General features: G+C 47.7%; 1 pseudogene; it reads left to right on the top strand.

Annotated features, from left to right (window-relative positions):
- Positions 1-5,145: 5,145 nt before the first annotated feature.
- On the top strand, positions 5,146-5,229 carry LOC133776466 (U2 spliceosomal RNA; annotated as a pseudogene).
- Positions 5,230-7,869: the final 2,640 nt, after the last annotated feature.

Here is a 7,869-nt window from a genome sequence, read left to right as displayed (position 1 = left end):
ACTCCACAATGGCAGGACCTTCTTGATTGCAGTTACCATGCCAAGAACTAGTATTGGCCATTCCTGATGACAAGTGGCTTGTAGTTTAGAGAGACAGGAATGGGGAGTGTACAGACAGGGTAAGTCCTAGGGCAGGGGCCTCTCGTGGATTTGATGAGCAAGTGAACTCTTGTGTGCTGAGTCAAACTGATGTGAGGTCAACAGAAAATAAATTCTCTGTGACACTGAGATTAGATGCTGGTTTTAGGGTCAGGAAACCCCACATCCACTCTTAGCTCTACCATTTAATGACCAGGCAAGTTAACCCATCATCCAAGTGGTCCTGACTCAATCAATGCCACGACCAAAGGCATTTTCTAGGCATGGAGCCACTGAGTACACCAGCGTGACATAGGAGGCAGTCCTCCAGAGAAACAGAACTAAATAAGATGGATAGATGATGAATACATAGATAAATGACAGATGGTAGATGATGGATGATAGATAGATAGATAGATAGATAGATAGATAGATAGATAGATAGTAGATAGATTGATTTCTTATGAGGGACCAGTAACATAATTATGGAGCCTAAGATATCCTGTGATGTGATGAAAGCCACTGAAACTGGAGTTGCAATTCAGTCCACATATAAGGCCCAAGAACCAGGAGCACAAGTGTCCAAGGCCAGGTGAAGATGAGCACCCCAGCCCAAACAGAGCAAATTCCTTTCTTCTTCCTTTTTACTCTGTTTGGGTCCTGGACGGGTAGGCTGGTGCCCACCCGCATAGGTAAGGCCTATTTTTTTTGCCTTCTCCCCATTCAAATGCTAATCTCTTCCAGAAACATCCTCACAGACAGACACACGCAGATACAATGTTTTACCAACTATCTGGATATCCCTTAACCCAGTCAAACTGACACATGAAATTAGCCAGCACACCTGACACACTGTCATTGTTCTCACTCTGTAAATGGCAGGGGCACTGCAGACAGGACAATCCCATGCAGAAACGTACAGAAAATGAGCTGTGACAAAATATAGTGACAGGACAAAGAGTGACAAGTGGCAGTGGAGGGGGTATAATTTTAGGGAGGCTTGTGGGGAAGGCCTCTCTGAAAAGTAACATTGGAACTGAGATCTGCTCAGTGGGCAGGTGCCTGTATTGTAACAGACATTCTGTGCCTATGCCTGGATGTTTAAACAGATATGTAAATTCAATAACTGATAGTAAAACCGTCAATGATATATGCTCATCGTCACCTTCCTGATTCTCGCTGTTATTATCATTATTGCAATAATTATAATCACGATAATGCCAGGAAAGCAAGCACCTGAGTGAGGGCCCAGGAAGGAGAGGCCTCTGGATCTGTAAAGGACCCAGGTCAGGAGCCTGGACACATAGAGCACCCAGGAGGCAGGCCAGGCCAGATCTTGGACGGTGTCCTCGGAGCCATGGGGAGCAATGGAACATGCTTGTATTTGTGCTTTAAGGAAAACACCTTTTGGTCACCTTGCTGCATTCTGCGGAGAGCACCAGGGAACCAGTGGAGGGGAGCCAGGGGAGGTGAGGCAGAGTAGAAGAGTGAGGCTGGAGGTGAGTGAGAGGTTGAGGGTTAACTTGAGCACAGTGCATCTGTCGATTGCAAGTGGAGGACAATGGACGACCACAGGGTGCCTCTCTCCCTGTCTCCTGGAGCTGTGTCCCTCAGAAGAAAAACCACTGAGGCAGGCTTTGGAGAAGCTGCTACAGGATGTCAGGCAGGAGACTCAGCCATGCAGAATGCTTTTCTGTCCAATGGGATATTTCCCAGCCACACACAGAAGAGTATTCTGAGGACTGAGTCAGTTGAGAGGCATGAAAAGCACTTAGGGAACTGTAAAGCATTTTTCAAATGTGAGGTGCTATTTTTATTACCCTCAATTTCCCTGTATAGAATGTGACCCAATAACTGAATGTCAGTGTCTGGCTGCTCCTGTGGGACCGTCACAGGAGGAGTTGCAGGGACCGAGGTGCACCTGCCTGGGGCCCTGCAGAAGGCCTGCGTGAGCCTACCAGGGTAGCTCCCTTCCCAACAATGCTCTTAATGCATTGCTCATTGAAGGGGATTTGCCAGGCAAGCCTGCATACCTCATCAGAGGAAAGGCAGCTGCCTCGGTTGATTCAGTAGCTGGAGAAAAATAATCTCCATCGAGCCTAATGGGAGCCAACACAGCAATGACTTGATTGCCATCCAGCCTCCCCAATGAAGCTGCACAGGACAGTGTCTTGTGATGCATACAAGCACCCCACCCCCACTGCCCAGGCATTGCTTTGGCAGAACATTAACAAGAACTTAAGACGCATTCCACTTCAATGGGCATTGGAAACCAACAACCATTTAGCACTAGGCTGAGGCTTCATGTTGGAAGCCGTGTGACTCGTAGTGGGTCCCCTTCTCCTTCCCTGCCCTCTCTTTACTCCTCACTCCCACTTCTAGTTCCCATCTTCTCCTCCTCTGCCTCTTGCTTTCCAGTATCCTCCTATAGAATCAGAAAGGCGTCCCAGCCCTCCACCTCTTTGCCATGTTGAACATTTCAGGTGAGAGTGGCTGCAAGTCTGCAGTCCCACTCCCGCCCACCTCTGCTTCCAGGAGTGTGATTGGGGAGCTCGATGCATGGTGCATGGCTCCTCCCATTGTAACAATGGTGCATTTGTGTGTGTATGTGTGTGTGTGTACTGTGACCCTGCCAGGCCTCCTGTCCTTCCACCTCAGCCAAGTAGCTGCAGGACCTGTTCAGAGGGTAGCAACTTCCTGTGCTATGAGTCCCTTGAGGTGCAAAGGAGAGTGCAAACCCTGGCAGACTCATTTTCTGTGAAGGGCTTTATGCCATGACTCCTGCATGGGCCACAGACAAGATCATGTAAACACTCAGGAGCCTGTTCAGTGTCCTGCCCTCTCCTTACCCTCGGCTCCTGATGAGCACAGTACTGCTGGTCCTAATCCAGTTCCTTTAGTGATCAGCTCCCACCTTTTCTCATGGCCTCCTGGGTGGGCTTCCATCTTCCCAGAGCTGCATTGTTCTCCTTTCAGGGCCTCAGGTACCATAGGATTATTGCCTTTCCCATGGGGCTCATGCCTTTCCCCTGGGGCTCATGCCTTTCCCCTGAAGGCTCCATCCACTCTAGGTTGGATAGCTCCTGCAGTAGGAGCCACTGGCCTTGATCCAGCCTCTGCATATAGCTGGCATTTACATTTGTCCCACAATTGTTTACACATTACTGATTACCAGGGACTCAGATGAAAATGAGACATAGCTCTTGCCCATAAGAAACCCGCAATCTAGAGGTGAGAGAGAAATGCAAACAAATAAGCACAATAGATGGTTTCACGTATTCTCTATGCTTTGGGGATGTTTGCATTTCCTGATATTTGTCCATCTCTGGAGAACTCAGGTGAAAGAGACCACCTGACACATAATTCAAAAACTTGGTGGAAAAATGGAACAAGAAGATGTTTATTTTGGTGCAAAAAAAAATTGAAATCCATGCATAGGTTTCCCATGATGTGCATTTCTACAGGCATTTTTTTTAAATTTTTTTTTTTTGACAGGCAGAGTGGACAGTGAGAGAGAGAGAGACAGAGAGAAAGGTCTTCCTTTGCCGTTGGTTCACCCTCCAATGGCCGCCGCAGCCAGCGCACTGCGCAGATCCGATGGCAGGAGCCAGGTGCTTCTCCTGGTCTCCCATGGGGTGCAGGGCCCAAGCACTTGGGCCATCCTCCACTGCACTCCCCGGCCACAGCAGAGAGCTGGCCTGGAAGAGGGGCAACCGGGACAGAATCCGGCGCCCCGACAGCGGAGGATTAGCCTAGTGAGCCGCGGCGCCGGCTCTACAGGCATTTTGAAGAGCTCTAGTATTACTGTAACATAATCCTGACCACAGTCGCACAGGGTTTGTAGGCAGTATCTCCATCTTACAGAGGAGGAGACTGAGGCATTCAGCATTTAAGTGACTTGTCCAATGCCAGACACTTAGTGGCAGATCTCTAAGTAATATCTTTGTCTGACTCTTTACCCCCGCTGCCTTCTTCCTTTGGACTAGGGGTTCCTGCCAGCCTGTAAAAGGGAAGGCAGACTAGTTCTACTTGTGAAGTCAGCTTGCATGAGAAACGGACTCGACAAGGGAGCATTTCCCATCCAGAAAGTTATTAAAGGAAATGAAAGCTGACAGATCATTGTTATGCATGCAGAATCAACACAAATGAGAAAATCTATGAGCACCACGTGCGCATGTCTCTGGGAAAATCTGCAATAGAGACAAATGGACCAGTGTGTGGACAGACGATGCTTCACCAATGGAACCTGGCAACCATGGGACCAAGCTCACAGGAAACTTGACATCTTTGACGTATTCTATTTGACAGGAAACAGGCTCTTTGATGAAATAGAGGAAAGCAGCTTAACCATCTGTTTCTCAAGGATGACACCCCTGGCTTCTGACAGATAAAGAAACACCAAGCACATCCTCCTGCATGTAGGCAAAATATTGGGGAGTGCTTCTGCAGCTGGTGGAAGCCTTTGGCCATCCCCTGCAAGCTTGGCAGTGCTTGGAGATCAGTGCTAGTTCCACCTCCCGGGGCCCTTGTTGAAGGTGGGAATTGGGATCACCCTGAGAACCTCAGACATAGCATCTACCACAATGTCCCTTAGAGCAATGACTGGTCACCAGCTCCCATCCTTTTGGACAACATGACAGTTCCCAGTTGATCAAGGGTGTAATCTGATCCCCAGTAGATGCTTGATCACCACCCCATGTTTCTATTCTACCCCTACTTGGGTATATTCTGAATTTCACACAAATCCCAGTCCTCTTGGGTATTTTCCTTGCTTTTCCTCAGGAAATTGTCTTCCTTAGGCACATTTGATTGATCTATTCATGGTAAACCAACAAACCCCTCCCATCAGGGTCCTTATGTGTCCATTGAGAATGTGAATTGCATACAAAATGCAATGGAATCTGCTCTTCTCTACCTCAGTTCCTACATTAGCACCTGCGGGTTTTCCCTAGAGGAATCTTCTGGAGAGGTGTTTGTCCTCTCCATAGGATTCTCCAATTTTTCAGAAGAGATGCTCTGAACAGCTACCATGGAAAAATATGACCCCATTTCTTTTTAAAAATAAGAATCGCTTCTCGGCCTTTTGGCTAAGATCAAGTGTAGTAAAAATAAAAATAAGAATAATGATAAGTTAACTTTCATCCAATTTTTGAGTGCACATACTCTGGTAAGTGATTTTCATATATTGTCTCATTTAATCCTCGCACATATATCTCTGAAGGAAGCCCTATTCTATATGCAGGGAGTCAAGAGGCCTGGAAGAGCTGAATCAGATGTTTGCACCCAGGTGTCTCTGTCTTGGCCACTGTGCTCCTGGACGCTCCCCTTTTGAGATTTACAATGCAAATTAAAGAGCTGAATGCTCCCAGAAGTACCCAGTAGAGAAACTTATTGAATATTGCTTAATCCTTCATTAAGCTCTGCCAAGTTGTGTTGCAACAATCAACAGATTGGTCCCTTCGTCATGCACTTGCCTAGGATAGTATAATGGTGTAGTAAGAGCAGTAGCAGAACTGGTGTTTCTCCTAAGTGTTGGCAGGAGCCTTACCTTAAGGGAGGCCTGGTTTCACCCTTGCAGGGCTGTAACCATCCAGGTAGCTCTGAAAAGATCAGATTATTTCTGTTCAAAGTCTTAAACTTGTCCACCTTGAGAAAGAACAGGTCCCCTTGTGGGTCCCTCTGCTGTCTTGCTATGGACAATTTCCAGGACTGGTTGGTTAGAAGTTCTGCTATCTGCCAAAGAGCTCCTCCCCAGGATTCTGGCAGTGGAAGGCAGTCCCCAGCCCCATTGCAGCAGCATGGACAGCACTCACTGTGGAACTCTTTAGGCCAGGAGTAGATTGAATATCTGAGATACACACATTTCAAAATTGAAGCAATAAAGCACATTTTCCCCTCAGCTTGCAATTGCCCCTTAATTGGACCATGAATAGCAATTACACTATAAAGCCCAACAGGAATTTGTGGGTAATTAGAGAATGTCTTGGGTGTGGGTTTTAATGGAGGATCCCAGCTAATCATTGAGTGACTTTCACCCTCCACCAAGTGATAAAATCTTCATGCAATGCGAATCAATCACTCAGAGTAATTGCAAGTGGAGTTTTAATTCCTGCTACAGTAAGACCAAGGAGGCTGGAAAACCTCACCCTGCCCAGAGGCTCTGTCTGTGTCCTTGAAGGAGTGGGAGAAGCAGAAGCAAAAGGGGCTCTCCTGGCTCAGGAGCTCACCACACCCTGCTGCAGCTGCTTTGCACCTGTTGCTTGCTGCTCTGTGTGGGGTATAACTTTATGTCTATTGCACAGACGATAGCATTTGCTCAAACTCTTGGAGCTTGGAAGTTACAGATCCAGAATAGATACTTAAGTGTTTTATTCTCCAATGTCTATGTCCTTTTGACTCCCCCATAACCACACAACAGCTATTCAGCAACTACTATGGGCCTGCAGCTCTCCAGAAACACTCGGGAATATGTTCAGTAGCCATGTGCAGTGTTTTTGTCACATGTATGAATGAAAAAATACAATTTGGACAGTGGTGATTCTTATGTTAGACTATTGCTCTCCTTCACCACACACACACACACACACACACAACTTCCGTCCCTCCATCTGTTTTCCAGTAGCTGAAGTCACCTATCTTTGTGTTTTTTTCAAAAGTCAGTGGTGAGACAGTGATAAAACAGATGGTCTGAAAAAGCACCAACGAAGGAACAGAGAAATGACCCAAGGAAAGAAAGTCCATGGAAAAAGGATAAGTTAGCCATCCAGCCACCATTGTCAGAGTCAGGAGTCTGGGGCCCTGTACATCAGCATCATCCCACTAAGGGGAAAGAGACTGGGGACTCATCCGTCAACTTAGTAAGGCATCCTGGATAGGGGCCAGTTAATTCTCCATCCAGACTGGCGCAAGGGTAGACAAATGGATTCCAGGGCACATGAAGGCAGTCTGGAGAGGAGTTCAGGTGGTAAGGACACGGCAGGCACCAGCCCAACAGCTAAGAAGCAAATGGGCTTCCTATGACCGGGAAGGAAAAGAGAGGAAGCACATCTTTGGAATCAGGCAGACCTAGCTGGATGCTCTTGCTGTGATCGACTCTGGCTGACCGTGGCTAATGTGTCCATCCTCTTCCACTCAGTGCAGGTCAACTTACACAGGAACCAGGGGGAATGAAACCCACAACCCATTAGCATGGTAGGGGTGGGTGGGAGATGAAGGCTCCAGGGGTTAAAATCTGTCAGATTTGGCTGGCGCCGCGGCTCACTAGGCTAATCCTCCGCCTTGCAGCGCCGGCACACTGGGTTCTAGTCCCGGTCGGGGCACCGATCTTGTCCCTGTTGCTCCTCTTCCAGGCCAGCTCTCTGCTGTGGCCAGGGAGTGCAGTGGAGGATGGCCCAAGTCCTTGGGCCCTGCACCCCATGGGAGACCAGTATAAGTACCTGGCTCCTGCCATCGGATCAGCGCTGTGCGCCGGCCGCAGCGCGCCTGCCACGGCGGCCATTGGAGGGTGAACCAACGGCAAAAGGAAGACCTTTCTCTCTGTCTCTGTCTCTCTCTCTCTCACTGTCCACTCTGCCTGTCAAAAAAAAAATCTGTCAGATTCTAGAACATTTACCCAACATGCAGTTGCTACTCAAGATATATGGATCCACCTGCCCCTTGCAAATTACCCTAAAATATAAGAGATGGTTTCTGTTCCAGTTAACACATCAAATTCTTCTTCATATGTGACATTTCAGTCAATAAAGTGGAATATTTGGGGCTTATGGATTTCTTTGAAAATTGACTGAAATC

This window comes from Lepus europaeus, chromosome 17 (assembly GCF_033115175.1).
Source record: "Lepus europaeus isolate LE1 chromosome 17, mLepTim1.pri, whole genome shotgun sequence".
Taxonomy (NCBI): Eukaryota; Metazoa; Chordata; class Mammalia; order Lagomorpha; family Leporidae; genus Lepus; species Lepus europaeus.
The sequence above is the reverse complement of the archived record's forward strand: the minus strand, read 5'-3'. Positions and strand labels throughout refer to the sequence as shown.